We start from the raw sequence: 18,895 nt of genomic DNA, 5'->3' as shown, positions 1-18,895 counted from the left end.
TAAAGTCTTTTATTTCTGACCCAAAAATCTCTTGTAGCTTGACAAAACTCATAAAACTATTACTGGTAAGCTTGTTAGCTTGTAAATAAGGTAAAATCAGAATTTCAAAATTCATTTTCTAAATTATTTTATTGTTGTTCAATTATAGTTACCTGCAGTTACCCCCACCACTCCTACCCACTCCAGCCAAACTCACCTCCCTTCCTTGCTTCCACCTCCCCTTGGTTTTGTCCATGTGTCCTTTATAGTTGTTACTGAAAAACCTTCCCCTTTTCCCCCATTATCCCCTCCAATCTCCCCTCTGGTTACTGTCAGATTGTTCTTAATTTCAATGTCTCTGGTTATATTTTGCTTGCTTTTTTCTTTTGTTGATTAGGTTCCAGTTAAATGTGAGATCATATGGCATTTGTCCCCACCACCTGGCTTATTTCATTTAGCATAATGCTCTCCGGTTCCATTCATGCTGTCTCAAAGGTAGGAGCTTCTTCTTTCTCTCTGCTGCATAGTATTCCATTGTGTAAATGTACCACAGTTTTTTGATCCATTAGTTTACTGATGGGCACTTAGGTTGCTTCCAGCACTTGGCTATTGTAAATTGTGCAGCAATTTTGAGAAAGAAGAACAAAGTAGGAAAAATTTCAAAATTCTTAATGGTTTAGCCTAGGTGGACAAAAGAATTACTACTTAGGAACGAAGTAGGAAGACATGAGGCTGGTAAAATGAATTAGCACTGAATTGTGAAAGGCCTTATTTGCCATGCTATGGTGTTTGAAATTATTCTATAAGAAGTAGTCATGGGTGGCTATTAGTAAGTGGAGTGGCGTTAGGAGGAGAAATTTGGTAAAGGAATATTGGTATACAGAAACTCTGTTAACAGGACTCTGATAGATGAGGTGAAAGATGAAGATAACATTTTCTAGAGTATTGATATAGGAATGAAAGATGCATAATATTTCAAGAGCCATTTTAGAAGTAAACTCAAATAATTTGGTTCTCAACTAAAGGTGAGAGAAGGTAAGAAGGACTCTAGTATAACTATGAGATGTTTAATTATGAGTCTGTCTAGATATACAAACAAGTTTGATTAGCAATTTATGACAATCAATGAGCAAGAGTTAAACCTCTAATATGATTTACAAAAAAAGTTATTCAAAATATTTTCTTGAAATTTTAAAGACATAAGACATTTAAATCACTGCTGGTATAACTCTTTTAACATCTGGCCTGCATGGTTCCCTTGAGCAGTTACATACTTGTTAATCACCTACTCTACATTAAAAAAGAGCTCTGGGGGAAAAAAAGAGCTCAGATATCATCCTATGTTCAGGGCAGTGGAAAATGAATCAGTTATAGGGTCTATCAGTTATTGGTCTCAATGTTATACTTATTACTATTTTTTCTCTGTGAGCCCATTTCCTCTTTATAAAATGGAAGTGTTTATTTCTCCCTAAGAAACCTATTGGATAAATCACACATGACACACATATAAAATTTCTAACACAGGGTAGAACCTAGTCATGCTAATTAATCTCTGCTCACCTTCACTCCCCACCAAGTTTACTACTGCCTCCTTAGATCTAAATTGCTCATCCAAGCCCTTCTCTCACTCACAGCTTTCCTCAAGTCTTTTCTTATTTCCCACTCAGAATTAACAGTTGGTTCTGTGTTCATGGCTCTTTACCCACTACCACTGAATGTCTCCCTCATGCTATGCTTCTTTGGGCTGCCCTATTGGGTTTACTCTAGGACTCCTCTCACTCATGATACTTTGATGGATGCTTCTGAATCTGAGTGCTCTGGCTTAAAGACAAATTTAACCGCTGAGGTAGAAAAATCAGGAGCGTTAAGAGTGAGAAACTGGCAAGAAAATTTAGTCTTTGTTTTCTATGTGATCGGGTAGTGTTAGGATGGATATAATGACAAAATCCGGTGACAGATCTTCTTGTAATAGGGAAGTGATGGTTATAAAAAAGAAAATTAACACTGGGTTCCTTATGTAGCTCCCATAAGTCCACAATTTGGATCTCAGGTAGGGCAAGATCATTGACAAAAAGTGTTATTCTGTGGGGACCATATCCTTAGTCACTGTGGTTTAAAAAGTAAAGTCTAGCGCTGGCTTGTGTGGCTCAATGGATTGAGTGCCAGTTATATTCCTAGTCAGAGCAAATGCCTGGGTTACAGGCCAGGTCCCCAGCTGAGGACATACGAGAGGCAATCACACACTGATGTTTCTCTCCCTCTCTTTCTCCTCCTTGCCCTTTCTCCAAAAATAAATGAATAAAATCTTTAAAAAAATAAAAAGTAAAGTCTAATATTGTTTTAAGCCTTGACCAATGTGGCACAGTTGGTTGGGCATCACTCCACAAAGTGAAAGGTCTCCAGTTAGATTCCCAATCAGGGTGCATCCCTAGCCTGCTTGTTCATTCCCCAGTCAGGGGACACACAAGATGCTTCTCTCTCACATTGATGCTTCTCTCCCTCTTTTTCTCCCTCACTTTCTCTAAAAATAACAATAAAATAAAATAATAAAATACAAATAAATATAAATATTTAATGTTATATTAAAATCAAGTTTAGGGTTTAGTTAGAAAGGGCAGGGTTCCATTATTAGCTCTGCCATTCACAAGCCGTGTAATCTCAGGCAAAAGACTTAATCTCTTTAGACCTCAATTTCCTATCTATAAAGAGAAAGCGGTTAAGGTGTCTATGCCAGATGTCACTTTAAGGATGAAAGTGAACGAACTACGTAAAGCACAATGGATGACTGTTGCAAGTGCTCAATAAATGTTAGGCATTCTAATATGTCTTCTGAATAGGTGAAGTGCAAAGACCTAATTTGAATCCAAATGTTTGACTCATGTTTATATATTTTTAAGAATCCTATGCAAAGTTATTCTAACAAGGAAGGGATATATTTGTATGATTATTGTAAGCTATACAAATACAACATTATTATTATTAAGCACATAATAAACAAATACCAAATATGGTTACTAATTGTAGACCAGAAGAGTCTATTATTCAAAGCACTTTCAGGACACATAGTTATATAAAGGGAAAAGTACTCAGAAAGTGAGAAATATGCCACTTTTAAAAGCTTTTATACTAACAATGTAACTTAGTTAAATTATGGAAAGATTCCATAGCTCTTACACTCATAAAAATGTCCTCATTCACAATGTAATCTCTCACAATATATGTTACTTACCAGATACTTAGATTTTAATTAGATCTTAGACTATTAATTGTTTAATGAATATTACACATATCCCCCAAAATAACTATCAAACAGATAGAAACAAAGTACCTGTAATAAAAGTCACACAGACTTCTGAAGTACAGATTGTATTAAAATTTTACATACTGTATAGGCAGTAAGTGTTATATTTTAATATGTAAACTTATTTCTAGCTCCTCCTTATAAATCAGGGATCTGAGACAAAATATTTTGATAGTCTCTCCTATAAGCGCAGTTTGAGCCATGCTTTGCTGACTTTACCACCATATTTGTTTATCAAACATATTTACCAAACCTACATTTTAAAATAAACATTTGTGGACTCTTATTGCCAAAATCTAACAAGTTGTGGTCAAAAACATTTAAAGGTGTCAGGATAGTCTCTCATAATCTATGACCATATAAAGTCGTGAAGCCATAGAATCAAGCATCTCACTGCAAATATAATTTTTCAGCCTCTTTAGTACCTGAATTCTTCCCCACTGATTTGAATTCTTGTCATCCAAGTATGATGGTGACTATATCAGAAGTCATCATTTTAATAAAGTTTCTTTGTTGTGGTGACCAAAGATCTATGGAAGCAGTGGGATGCAGGTGCAACATAGAATCACTAGTGTATCCTTTAAAAGTGATACTATTTAGCCCTGGTCCATGTAGCTCAGTTGGTTGGAGCACTGTCCCATAACCCAAGGGTTCTGGGTTTGATTTCCCATGGTCAGGGGGCATAGCTAGGTTGTGGGTTCAATGCCCATAGGTCCCAGCACAGGAGGCTGTGACCCCCAGTTTGGACATGTATGATTTCCAGTGAAGGTGCAAACAATCATGTTTCTCTCTCACATCAATTTTCCACTCACCCCTTTCCTCATTTTCTAAAAAAGCAATGAAAAATGCCACTGGTGAGGATTAAAAAAAGGTAATGCTCTTTATATTTTGTTCACCGTGTATTTAGATCAGAGGCTGAGAATTTATGAAAGAAAGTAGAAATGGACCATCCCTCCACATAGTTAGACTGAGATGAAGCTCAGTACCTCTTCTTAGTCCAGGTGAGTCAGTTTGGTTGCATAGATAGACACACTGTCTAGCAAATTCAGAGCCTCAAGAAAATTACATATACTACTTAACAGAGTCCATGTTTTATTCAACCATCCTGTCCATAGCAAATATTCCTTTTGGCCTTGTAGACTATTCTCCCTGAGAAAAAATATAAAAATACTATTTAAACAACATTGTTGTTTCCAGAGATATTTTGGAGTCCTTAATGTTTTTGTTACACTTTAAATATTAGTTCTGCAGTCAGCTTCTTGACCCAACCCTATTTCATTATGTTCCAAGCACTAAGATTTCAGTGATGAAAACATGTCATCTGCTATTCATTGAGATAATATGCTTGTGATTTCTACATGCAATTACATTACATGGAATTAGCAGTATTTTTTTAACTTTTACTTAAGCAAAGTAATTTTTACTTTTATTGTCTAGTAGTTTTCCCTTTTTCCATTTTTGAGTTAACTTTTTCCATTCTAATTCTCATCAATATTCTCACAATTCCCATAATCTTTCCCTTTTAAAAAAAATAAAATATAAAATACATTAGGTATAGAATAATAAAAATTTCCCTTTTCCTCAAAATTGCCTCATTTTTACATAAATTTGCAGTGTACACTAGCTGAGAAAGACAGAAATTTTGAAGTCCTCAATCCAATTTTCCATCAGTTAAAAAATAAAACACCTACCCCCCAACTTACTGCCTCAGCAAACTTATTTACTAAAACTGATAGAGTATTATTTATCACACAAGATAAAGAAAGACCTAAGATTTCCCCCAAAAAACGTTGATCTCTTTTTTGCGTGTGAATGTCTGAAATGTACTTTGTTTTTTACTTTTTTAATTGTTGTTCAAGTATAGTTGTCTTCATTTTCTACCCACCACTCCCCTCTACCCCAGCCATCCCCACTTCCCACCTTGATCCTACCCTCCTTTAGGTTTTGTTCATGTGTCCTTTATAAATGTTCCTGAAAACCCTCCCCCTCCCCCACCATTATCCCCTCCTATCTTCCCTTTGGTTATTGTCAGTTTGTTCTTAATTTTAATGTCTCTGGTTATATCTTTTGGTGATTATCATTATGACCAATTTTGTAAAATTAAGCAGCTAATCACTATCATTATACTTTATAGTCAGGTAATGTTTTACAGTGTAGAACATATTGTAGAACTATACAGAAATTGAGTATTTTTGTTTCAGATACATGACTGAAAGCAGATTGGCCAAAAACTAGGAAATTGACACCACCCTTCAGTGGAGAGACTATTTTGAAAAATGAAATAAATAAATAGTGTGGGAGAGTGTTGATCATATTGGGATAACATGAAAATATTTTGTAATCTTTTAAGAATCATTGAGCAATTTTTTGTATTTTATAGATTTCTTGATTTTTTAAAATTTATTTTTATGTTATCATTTTAGGTATAATTGACACATAATATTATGTTAATTTCAGGTCTGCACAACATAATGTTTCAAATTTGTATACATTGTGAAATAATAAACCACAATAAGTCTAGTTAACATGCATCACTATACATAGTTACAATTTTTTCCTTGTGATGATAAGTTTTAAGATCTAGTCTCTTAGAAACTTTTAAATACACAATATAATATTATTAATTATAGACACTGTGCTGTACACTACATCTTCATGACTTTATTTATCATTGTAAGAACAGAATCTTTATATCTTTCGACCTTCTTTCACCCATTTTGCCCACCCTCCAACTTTGACCTCTGGTAACCACCAACCTGTTTTATGTATCTATAGCTTGGTTCTGTTATGATAGATATGACATCATCATGTATTTATCTTTCTCTACCTAACTTATTTCACTTAGCATAATGCCCTCAAGGTCATCTATGTTGTCATAAATGGCAAGATTTTCTTCCTTTTTATAGATGAATAATATTTCAATTTGTGTGTGTATGTGTGTACACCATATCATCTTTATCCATTTATTTATAGATGGACATTTAGCTTACTTCAATATGTTGGCTATTGTAAACAACACTGCAATGAATGAAGGTGCCTATAATATTTTGAATTAGTGTTTTTGTTATTTACTTTGGATAAATGCTCAGAAGTGAAATTTTTGAAGAACCTCCATATTATTTTCCATGGTAGCTATACTAATAATTTACAATTGCACCAACAGTGCTCAAGGGTTCCCTTTATTCTTCATCCTTACCAACACTTGTTATTTCTTATCTTTTTTGATAATACCCATTCTAGCTGGTGTAAGGTAATGTGTTATTGACTTGCATTTCCCAGATGATTAGTGAGGTTGAGCACCTTTTCATGTACCTATTGGTCATTTGTATCTCTTCTTTGGAACAATGTGTATTCTGATCATCTACCCATTTTCAAAATCAGATTGTTTGATTTTTGCCATTGAGTTGTATAAATTTTTAACATATTTTAGATATTAACCCCTTAGATATATGATTTTCAAATATTTCTCTTATCTGATAGTTTGCCTTTTCATTTTGTTCATGCTTTTTTTTTTGTTATGACAAGCTTTTAGTTTGACATATATCCACTTGTTGACTTTTGGTTTTGGTGTTAAATACAAAAATTATGGTCAAGACCAATACCAAGAAGCTTACCACCTAAGTTTTCTAATTTAGTTTTATATCTTTAATATTTATTTCATTTCATAAATGTTACCTATTATGTTCCAAGCACACTGCCAAGTTTCAAGTACAAAATATGACAAATTAAATGGGTACATTCCATCACTGAAATTATAGTGCGTCATGAAAACAAACACTTAGAAAATTTACATTTTCATAAATATGTAATTATAGATTGTTAAGTGCCATGAAGTAAAAAAAAACACATGAAAAAAAATAATGACAAAATAATGTAAATATTCATGTTAGCCAAAGGTTGGAACTTAATTATCTAGAAAAAATATATTAATCAGAAAAAAACAAAACTAAATATAGTATAAATGATATACATGTAAAAAATGTAATTTACACAATACTAAAGAGCTTACTTCCAACAGCAGTAAACTAAATGGTAAATAAACTAAAATGACATTTATAGAATGCCTATCATGTTTTTCTATGTTGTATAATTTGCACAACTTATGTAAATTGATCTTATGTAAGATCATAACTTACGTAAATCAATCTTCATATCAACTCTATAAATTTCAAGTATTATTTTCCAGTTTTAAAGATTTGGTACTAATTAAATAATTTTTCCTGTGAACACACACACACACACACACACACACATACAATGAAAACATCTGGCATCTATTATGTGCCACATACTGTTCTAGACATTTCAGACACACTGGTGAATAAAACAAATATCCATGCTCTTATGAACTCACATTATTTTTATAGTAATTATTTGATTGGTTCTCCCTGAAACTCCAGCACAAGTTTTCCTGAAAGGGAGGCAGGAGCAATCGATCCAGATGTTAATGAAGTGTGGGGGTCACTGGGAGGCACGCAAAGTCACTGACTCCACTCCACATACCCAGTGGCCCATTAAAATGAGGATTGGGCTGATCAAATATGAAGAGGAAGAAAGGGGAGGCAGAGTAGCCACATCTCTGCCTACAGGAAGGAAAAAGGAGGGCAAGAGAGTCTCCCTGCACAAAAATGTTGAAAGTAAACATTCAAGTTTACAACCTTATTACATCATAGAACATAGATGGCAAACACAAGGTCCATGGGCTGAATGAATCCAGCCCTCCACCTTGTTTTGTCTATCCAGGCACCTTGTTTCTACCTGGCAGCAGTGCTCCTTGCCCCAATTAAGGAGTAGTTACATTTATACAGCCCTAAAATTACATTCAGCCCTTTGAAGGCAACCTGGAGACTGATGTGGCCCATGGTGAAAATAAGTTTTACACCTCTGTCTTAGAGGGAAACGGATGAGCCCTTTTCCAACTGTCTTATATTAGGAGCACTAACCCTGACCCTAATCCATTCTGTATCCCAAAATCTGCAGTTCAAACCCAAGTTCTGAATTCTAAGTTCTACCTTTGGTGTTCCTGGTTCTGGGTTCTTGTTCCTGTTCCTTTCTGTTTCTTGCCCTCAAATCCTTTTCAGCTCTCCCTTTCCAGCCTTTTTGGGTAAATTAGGTGGACCTTCTGCTAACTTTGCTAACTTGAAGGTTTTTCTTTACTTCCTGTGGCAGTTGTGGGTTTTCCCCCAGCAGGAGAGACTTGGTTCAGATTGTCCTACAAGTGGGTGGCCCAGTGAAGACCAGGGGATTCCTTAGAGCCTGGTTTGACCTTTTCCCTTTCTGCCCACATCTAACCACCAGACACATTATCTTTTATGTAATCAAAGCTAAACTGAGATTTTTCTATGGTGATAATTGGGGACTGGTGGCCTTGAAGTGAGGAAATCTCAGGGGGAAGACATAAAAGTTTGCTGTTCTTCATTCAAAGAAATTAAAGACTGCTTCTAGCACAGTGAAAGAAGTGGGCAGGGAGGTGGGAAGTGCCCCACAAGTGTTGGAAGTTCTGAAAACCCTGTCATCCCTCAGCTCTCCATTGTCTGAGTTCACCACTAGCCTCCAGAATCCTCCCAGATCTGAGAACAAAGACAGCAGGACTGGAAGCTTCTCTGTCTGTGGCTGCCATGAGGGAGATGGGGAATAAAGAGGAGGCAACAGAAACATCACTGAAGAGGTGATATTTTCAAAGGGATCACGATCTGACACTCCATGTGTTGCACCAGGTGGACTGTGTTGTATACATTTTCATCTTAACCCCTATTCCTCCGAGCAGTATTTCTAGTCTCTTCCCAAGACTGCAGGTCTTTATAGGCCCAGAGATTGTGCATAATGCAGAGCTTTCCTATCTGTGAGAAGAAGCCACCCATTGCCTCCTGGTTCTCCTGCCAGAATTTGATGACCTGAGCCCAATTGTTCCCCCACTCCATCATGGTTCCTGGATTAAGCTTATATGCCTTCATCTCATGAATATTGGAATCTTCTCAGGGCCATGGCTCATTTCAGAAGCTGAAATCAAGGAGCATCTGGTTTCTCCTGGACAGCAACATCTAGCTCCGCTCCTTTTGAAACTCCAGGTACTCCTTGTTTTTGAGCTTGTTCATGAAGTCCTTGAGGGCTGGGTAGCCATCTAAGTATCACCAGAGATACACTGCTTGGTCCTGCTCCCAATACCTTGTGTTCCTGTTGTCCATGAGATATCACGAGTAGTCCTCATCCAAGTGCAGTTTGGGCAGCAAAGTTTCCCTCAGGCTGTTGTAGACATCCAGACACTAAGGCTTCGCATTGTGAAACTAGATATTGTAGAGGTTCCTGGTCTCCTTAGACAGCAAAGTTGGAGTGGGCAGCCTTTCGGGGACCCCCCTTGTGCACAAAGAGCATAACAAGCTGCCTTCATTTCCTTGGAATGGAAGCAGTCCATTTCCTTGGAATGGAAGCAGTCCACAGATGCAACCACAACATCTGTACCCCCCTCCCCCACTATACCTGGCATCCCACTACAGAGATGTCACACAGCCACAGAGCCATGTAGAAGAGGAGCCAAAATTCATATTATTGTGAACAGAAAGAAACAACAAACCAAAGAAAAAGAAAACGTGAGTGAGTGAGAGGGAGGGAGGGAAGGAGGAAGGAAGGAAGAAAGAAAGGAAGGAAGCTACATGGCTGTAAAAAAGAAGGAACTCTTACTTTTGTGATGGTGTGAATGGACCTGGAAACTATAATGCTAAGCGAAATAAGCCAGTCAGAAAGACAAATGACATATGACATAGATTCCACTTATATGTGGAATCTAATAGACAAAATAAACTGACAAACAAAATGAAAAAATGGGCATGGACACATGGAACAGACTGACAGCTGTCAGAGGGAGGGGTGGTAGGACTGGGTGAAAGAAGATAAAGGGATAAAGAACACAGACAACAGTGTGGCAATGGCCAGAGAGAGGGCCAGGAATGGAGGGGGGCAAAGGGGGGTGGAGTGAGGACATCTCTAAACAATAAAAATAACGTTTAAGAATGAAATAAAAAGTAAATTTTATACAGCATGGTACAATATATTAAGGAACAAAAGTATGATATTTTTTATGAGAAAAAGCTAGGCAATTTAAGTATATCAGAATACAGTAGATGGGAGCTGATTGAAATTTTATGGGTGAATGGTAGGCCTCATTGTGGTGATATTTAATTGAGGTCACTTGAGGAGGTGTGGAAGTTGATAAGACTCTGTATGGAGGCAGAAAGCCCTAAGTAAAGATAATGCCAAGCACAAAGACCTCACTGTGTGCATTTTACTGAGTGTGCTAGGAAACAGCGAGGACAAAGTGGCTGAAACCAAGAGACCAAAAGAGCAAGCAAGAAACACATTCCATGGGAAAACATTTTATATTGTCTTATAGATTTCCATTTTTTGTTGAAGTAATTTTTAGCTTTTATAATAATAATGGAAGTACATTACAGAAAATGAAAGAGTTAGTTACAGACAACTCCTAAATTTATATCTTTCATGAAGATTTTCTACACATATTATAGCATTTTACAACCAAACAAACAAACAAAATACCAAAGGAATCATACTCTGCATGATATTTTAAATTAACATGATTTATTTATGTAATCTACCAAGTTGAATATATTTAGATTGTTCTATTTGTTAGTCTATGTGTTAATTAGGTCAGGCTGCCGTAATACTACAGACTAGGTGGTTTCAACAAAAAAAATTGATTACAGTTCTGGAGGCTGGATATCTGAAATCAGGGTGCCAGTGTGATTGGGTTTTGGTGAGAACTCTTTTCTTGGTTTGTGGGTGGTCATCTTCTCACTGTGTTTTCATATGATGGAAAGAAAGTGAGCAAGGAAACTCTCTTGGTATCTTCTTATAAGAACACTAACCGTATCACGATTGCCCCACCATTATAACCTCATCTAAACCTAATTATCTCCCAAGGCCCTTCCTTTAAATACCGTCTCAATGGTATTTAGATATGAACCTGGGGAAGGCACAATTTGGTTCATAGCATCCTATGGATGAATATAGAGATTCAGTTGATTTTTAATGCTATAAATTAGCCAGAGAAATAAATAGTAAAAAATTAATTAGAAATTAGAAGTAGATTATTTGAGGGGAAAAAAGTCATAAAGATTATAGAACTTCAAATATAATCAAGGCACCCAAATCACCAATCCCTTTAAAACCAGATATTGTGGATATTCATTTTTTTACTAACATCTTTTATATCAAAATTTAGGGCCAACCAAGTTCCTCTAGTACATTTTTCTTGAATACACTGCTTTCTACAAAATTAGTTTTAGGCAAATAATATGTTGCATTTTTTGTTATTAATGTAACCTAGATAGACTGAAGCCAAGTGAAATAGGAAATTCAGTGATGCTTTAAGGGAATTGTGGCTTTAATAGCTTAAATTATTTACCTGACTCAAACAAGGTATATAAGGCATACAGAATCAATTAAATTTTTTAAATTACTCCACTAGGCCCATACTATATACTTACTAAACACTTGTTGATTAGTTTTTTATCATAACCAAGAAGACACGTGATTTAGAAAGAAATGACACTGTTACCAGCTGTTTACAAAGCTTTGACATATCTCAAAAGAAATATCGCACTATAGTCATCAAAAAACAGCATGTAAGCACCCCAACACACACAAAATTAATAGATTCAAGAAGTTTTATATGTTCTCACTCTGGTCAGATTTACTAATAGTATGCTAACAATAATATTACTGCTATTTATATATTGGTGCCACACTGGCACAGATTTGCATAATGTATTGAGGATCTATGCTCTAGAGAGTTGCACTGTAACATATTGGCGCTTAATGAACTCTGAAAAAATTGATTTTCCACAGAGTAAATTAAGGAATGCATTATAGCTGTTAAAGCAATCTTAAGGGAAATCTGCAGCTTCTACTGTAGCACCATGCTTAGTAAGTAATAAATTACATGTTATATTTATTTGCCTTAATTCATGCTAATTTTGTCCAATTAATGTATCACAGTAATTCAGAAGCCTGTCACATGAGAGCTAATTATTTATTGGATTTTTGTGTTCAGCTCCCTAGGAGTCTACTGGAAAACAAACTTGTGACTGTCTTTTACTTAGGTCCACAGTGACATTCTTATGTGTTATTGTGGGAAAGTGAGAGATTTGTCCCTATTTCAAGTTTTAAAATTGAATAGGAGGTACATGAGTCAGATTCTTATTTCTTGATTGGTAAGTTGGGCAGCATGCCCTCTGTTAGGACAAAACCTACAATCTTTCCTATTAATGTATTTCTAGTTAAAGTCTGTATATTTAGGACCTCTCATTTAGAAAAAAAACTTTTAAAAATATGTGCATGTCAGTATGGGTATGTCTATCTATACACACACAGTGAATTAGAACATTGATGCAATTTTTAAACAACATACTTATTTCCCTCAATTATCTTTATATTTTAGAGAATTTAAATGGAGTGTCTGAAAATTTGTGTTCTAAAGTATTGTTTGATTAAAAAAAGTCAATAGCAATGTTGCATTGCCTGAGCACCAGCATAGTGGCACTCCCCCATATGTCAGACCAGTAGTGCTACACCCACCCCAGCACCTAAAGAGTGGCGGGTGCCCCATATGACAGAGGAGCAGAGTCTTACCACCTGCATGCCAGCCTTGCCACCTGCATGGCCAGCCTTGTCCCACAGTGAAGAATATTTTGTTTAATTCTTGTTCAAGTACAGTTTTCTGTCTTACTGAAGAATATTTTGGAAACCTCTTAAGGAGGTCAAATAAGACTCTGAAAAAATACTGAGTTATGAAGTTCCAGAGCAGGGGCTATTTTTCTCTCACAAGCATGATTGGCACCATTTCTCCTAGGCAGAGACCCACCTCCCCTGACCACTTTAGACAGATAAATCTTGGTCTGTTTGGGCCTCACGAATTCTGATGGACTCATATTGACAACTACTTGAGACTCCACCCCAACATAAACATAAGTGGGCATGCAGCCTGTGGTGACTGGCGTTGGTGTACCCTTAGACTATTTTGAATGGCTTTCGACATAGCTCTGGCACCAAGTTTGACTCAGTATTAACCTGGTGAACACCACTAACCCTTACCTGATGACTCACTGAAAATGTACCTCATGCAACTTGGATTTTACCACTAGAAGCTCTTTATATGATTGAGCCTAAAAGGCAGATATAAGGACAAGGTGAATTTAGGGGAGACTTGGGCTTTTTCTGGGCTTCCCCTGGGCTCAGTGCTTGTGGAAAGCAGCCTTGGTGCATAGCTTCACCCCTTCCATATACACCCAGAACCAAAAGAGGCAGCTACAAACAGTACCTCCAAACAGGTAGCCCAGGGCATGCCATAGGTTGTGCCTAACATTGACCTGCACTGAAATTTCTCCCAAGTGGCCCTGAAATCAACACAAGGTTTGGGGTGTTGGGAACTATTCTGCCTGGTTTCAGAAATTATAACTGTGCCCCATGGGTAAGGCTAAGTGAGCGACCTCCAGACTGTGAGCCACTAAGGAGAAAAAGCTTATCTCCCTGGCAGCAGCACTGCTTCAGCTTCATCCATCTCTAGCCCCCAACATTTGGTCGGTTAGTCAATGATGGGTAACACCCCTCAGAGAAGGGGCAACCTACTCCAGACACAATCACTCAGGAGGCCCTCAAGGAAGGACTCAGGGGGCTGCAGCAAAAAGGGAGTGATGGACCCTCACTCCCAGCTATTCTGACATAGCCTGAGTCCCCATTTCTGTCTGGGAGAAGCACTTCCTGGCTCTAATCCACTTAAGCCTAAAACCTATAATGGGAGAAGGCAGTGCAGCCCTTTGCTGGCTAGAGTGGGTTCCGGGGTGATAGGGCATAAGAAAAAAATCGCAAAGTCCTGTGAAGCCTGCTTTACTAAGAGTGCTTTCATTAATATGGTAAGGATCCAAGCAGGAAATGAGTAAGTCTCCTAAAGATTTTGCAACCCCCTTACCTGACAGACACTGACTCAAATTAAGCCCTCAGATCTCTTTGAAATGTTATCTATAGTTAGATCCTTGCTGACATTGATTGATGAGCTTTACCTGTATTTCTGTGTGTTACAAGCCTAACCAAAGCCCTTGAGGAAGGGGCTCTTGGTCTTTCTCCTGTGAGAGACTGACCACCTCTCCTCCCCAAGCAGATCATGTCTTGGTAGTTTCATTTTCATCCATGGTGGACTGGGTGACCTGCAGGCAAAGTTTCCCCCACATGGGGGAATAAAAAACGCATCAGAGCACAGCCCAATTTGCTCCAAAAGCAGCACGCCCACAGGGAGATCTCAGCAGGCAACAGATCCTCTTGGGGCAAACTCTACATTGTAATGTCATCTGCCACACAGCAGCTCATATACTGTGGTCAGAGATGATCAACATAGCCAGCCAAAGGGGCATACCCAACACAGATAGACCAACAGCAGTCAAGACTCAACTACAACAGGAGGGCATGTTGCACACAAAATATACATTCTTGGGGAACCCAGCTTAACTGATCAGGAAGACTGTGCCACTGAGCACCATGAGATATCTACTATATAAGGCAACCATACCAAGACTGGGAGGTATGCATAATGCAGATAGACAGCAAAGATGGGGAGATAAACAAACATGCCTCTAAAAAAAGAAGAATTTCCCAGAAAAAAAATAAATGAAATAAAGACAAGCAAGCTACCAGAGTTCAAAACAATGGTTATAAGGATGCTTAATAAACTTAGAGGAAGAATGAATGAACTCAGTGAGAACTTAAACAAAAAGATAGTAAACATGAAAATGGACATAGAAACCATTCAAAAGAACCAGTCAGAAATAAAGAATATGCTATGTAAAATGAAGGATACAATAGAAAGAATCAACTACAGGCTAGAGGAAGTAGAGGTGAAAATTAGAGATTTGAAACACAAGGTAACTGAGAATACCCAGTCAGAGAAGCAAAAAGAATAAAGAATTTTAAAAGTGAGGATAGTCTAAGAGACCTCTAGAACAACATGAATAATAATAAGGGTACCAGAAAAAGAAAAGGGAGAGCAAAGTATCAAGAATATAACAGAAGAGGGACTGTTAAGATGGCAACAGAGTAGCATGGAGGGAACCCAGCTCCTGTGCATCTGGTGGAAAATCCGGGTGGATCTACTGAAGAACAGCTTAATCAACCAACAATTCCCCAACATTTATGAAAATAAGAGACCAAAGAGTGTGACAGAGGAAGCAAACAGGACTCCAGAAGGCGAGTGAGGACAAAAGCGGCTATGCACCCACGGCCTCCTAGTCTGCGGGCTGCACCCTCGCCCAAGGTGGGCGACCTCCAGCGGAGCCTGAGTACAGACTAGAAGAAGCGGCCAATCTGGGCCAGCACCATGAGTGGGAAACAGAGGCCCCGTCTGAATCCAGGGCCCGGGCGCCTGTGACATAGGGAACTCGAGAGGACCGGCACCCAGTGGGCCGGCAACAGACTCCATGGGAGAGAAGTGACTACCCACCTCCCAGTCAAGGCAGGCAGGTTAATACCGGGCAGAGACCTGCTGGCTTAAGTTAACGTAAAGGGTGGCAACTGCGGACTCTCTGGTTGCCAGCCCGCCAGCCCGCCAGCTCAGGGGATTTAAGGAGGACACTGTCCTTGCTGGTCTTTTGGGATTGGGCTGGGCTGAGAGGCAGGCTTTGTGGAGAAGTCTCTATGGAAAAGTGAACTGAGGTGCTCTGCGACAGCAGCTTGCCTCATGGCTGAACCACCCAGCAGCCATCGAGGGGAGGGGTGGGAACACCAGGGTCCCACCACGGGACTGAGAAGGACAGTCCCAGAAACCGCAGGACACAGGCAGCCTCCCGGGGGTGTGGGCGCTCACAGCCCAATGAGGCACCCTGCTCCTGCACGCCTGCAAACCTGCCCTCAGAGACACATCAATCAGAAAAACCGGTTTGGACAGTTGGAAACTGACCAAGGAAGGGTGCTTTTTTTGTTTGTTTGTTTGTTTGTTTAAATGTGTGTGTGCGGTTTTTTCCCCTTCCCCCTTTTTTTTCCTCTCTCAACTTCTTTTGTAAGTAATCTTATATCTTTTAAACTGAATTGTTGCTCTATCTTTCAATACTCTGTCCCTCATTTCTTTTTCTTTTTATCCAGTTTTAGTCTTTTCATTCTTCCCAAATTTTCCGCTTATTCCTCTTTTCTCCTGACTTTTGTGTGTGTGTGAGTGTGTATCAGTGTGTGTGTGTTGGATTGTTTGCTTGTGTGCTGCTTAGTTTTCTTTTAGGTGTATTATTATTATTTTGCATTATTCTTACTTCTTTTTTTATTTTAAGAATATCTTTGTATCCCTCCTCTTTCTGTACAGGTTTCTTAGTCCTGGCTGGTTATATTGTACTACATGACAGGTCCCCACTGCTCTTTCCTCCACAGTGTATTGCTAATTTTCTATACTTCACTTGCTTTCCTTTGGCATACTACCCAAGCTCCATAACCCCCATTTAGACAGATCACATAGGGGCTATCACGTGAGTGTTGCTCTAATATTATTGTAAATAAGAGCTGTTCTATACAACAGTAATACTTCATAACACATCTCTCGGACCTCAGACCACCATACAGGTTCCTGAATCATATTACTCTATTTACTCACATGCTACACCCAGTTACTAACCTGTACTGTCACCTTACCTCAAATCTGACCACCCGCAACCACACTTCTTCCTAGATACAACTCACAAGCCCCCCCTTCACAACAAGACACTTAACTTATGTCCATCCTTTCCTAAGACTGGTAAGCTGGGTTGAATAACACGGTTAACTCTATACATAGGCTAAATATTGTCTATTTCTTCTCTGCCGACTGTGTCTGTAAATAACATAAAATAATCTGCTACAATAAACCATTTTGCCTCCCCCTCCAACTGATCACGCATGCACAATAAAGAAAGGAGTAGGTGGAAGTGGAGAACACCAAGATACCTGCAGGAGATTGCACCACTGAATTTCACAGATATCCTACCACAGAAGTACATACCATAAACCCAGGGAACCAGAACAGATCAATTTAAGAAGCTGAGGACAACAAGAAGAGTATCACAAACAATGGGAAGACAAAGAAACAATCCCCAAATGAAAGAAAAGGAGGAAGCCTCAGAAAGAATGTTAGATGAAATAGAGGAAAGTCAACTATCACATGTGGAATTCAAAGCACTGGTTATCAGGAAATTCAAAGAGCTTACAACGATCTACCAGAAACTACAGGGGAGTTACAATGAACTCTCTGTAAACTATACCAACATAAAAAAGGAAATAGAAATCATCAGTAAAGGCCAAGAGGAAATGAAGAATACAATTTCTGAACTGAAGAACACAGTAGGAGGTATGAAGAATAGAATTGATACGGCAGAAGATCGCATAAGTGAGATAGAAGACAGGATAGAAAGAATCTACCAGATGGACCAATTAAGGGAAAAGAGAATCAGAAAAAACTGAGGAGAATTTAAGAGAAATGCAAGACAACATTAAACGTAATAATATCCAAATAATAGGAAGACCAGAAGGAGAGGAAGAAGAACAAGGGATAGAAAACCTACTTGAAAGAGTAATAACAGAAAATTTTCCTAAGTTGAGGAGAGATAAAGACACACGGATCCAAGAATCACAGAGAGTCCCAATCAGGTGGAACCCAAAGAGGCCTACTGCAAGACACATCATCATTAAAATAGCAAACCTCCAAGACAAGGAGATAATCCTAAACGCAGCAAGGGAGAAAAAGGAAGTAACATACAAGGGGGTCCCAATAAGGTTGGCTACTGACTTCTCAATGGAAACGTTCCAAGCAAGAAGAGAATGGCAAGAAATATTTCAAGTAATGAGAAACAGAGGCCTACAACCAAGGCTACTGTACCCAGCAAGGCTCTTAATCAAGATAGAAGGCCAAATAAAGAGCTTCCAAGACAAAAGAAGTCTAAAAGAATAGGCTTCCACCAAACCAGTTCTACAAGAATTACTAAAAGGGCTGCTTTAGGGAAAGGAAGGAAAAGAGGGAGACAGAGAGGAACACAGGTACATAAATGCCAATGAATAAATACCTTTCAATAATAACCTTACACGTACATGGATTAAATGCACCAATTAAAAGACACAGAGTAGCTGAATGGATAAGAAAGCATAATCCATACATATGTTGCCTGGAAGAGACCCACCTCAGGTCAAAAGACCACCGCAGACTAAAAGTGAAAGGATGGAAACAAATTTTCCAAGCAAACGGACAAGAAAAAAAACCCGGGTAGCAATTCTCATATCAGACAAAATAAACTTCAAAAACAGGGCCATAAAAGGAGACCCAGAAGGCCACTTCATATTACTCAAGGGAAGAATCCACCAAGAAGACATCAACATCATAAACATATATGCACCCCACTCAGGAGCACCCAAATATATAAAGAAAATTCAGGAGGACCTCAGGAAAGATATTGCCAGCAACACAATTATAATAGGGGATTTTCACACCCAACTGTCAAAAATAGATAGATCTTCCAAACAAAATATCAACAAAGATATTGCAGCATTAAATGACCCTTCATCCCAAAGAAGCTAAATACACATTCTTTTCAAATGCACATGGAA

General features: G+C 38.3%; 1 pseudogene; it reads right to left on the bottom strand.

The window, feature by feature from the left end:
- Positions 1-8,887: 8,887 nt before the first annotated feature.
- LOC118982486 (protein NipSnap homolog 1-like) lies at positions 8,888-9,652 on the bottom strand (annotated as a pseudogene).
- Positions 9,653-18,895: the final 9,243 nt, after the last annotated feature.

Source organism: Sturnira hondurensis, unplaced genomic scaffold (genome assembly GCF_014824575.4).
Source record: "Sturnira hondurensis isolate 20B ecotype Veracruz unplaced genomic scaffold, ASM1482457v3 Scaffold0025379, whole genome shotgun sequence".
In the NCBI taxonomy this organism is placed as follows: Eukaryota; Metazoa; Chordata; class Mammalia; order Chiroptera; family Phyllostomidae; genus Sturnira; species Sturnira hondurensis.
The sequence above is the reverse complement of the archived record's forward strand: the minus strand, read 5'-3'. Positions and strand labels throughout refer to the sequence as shown.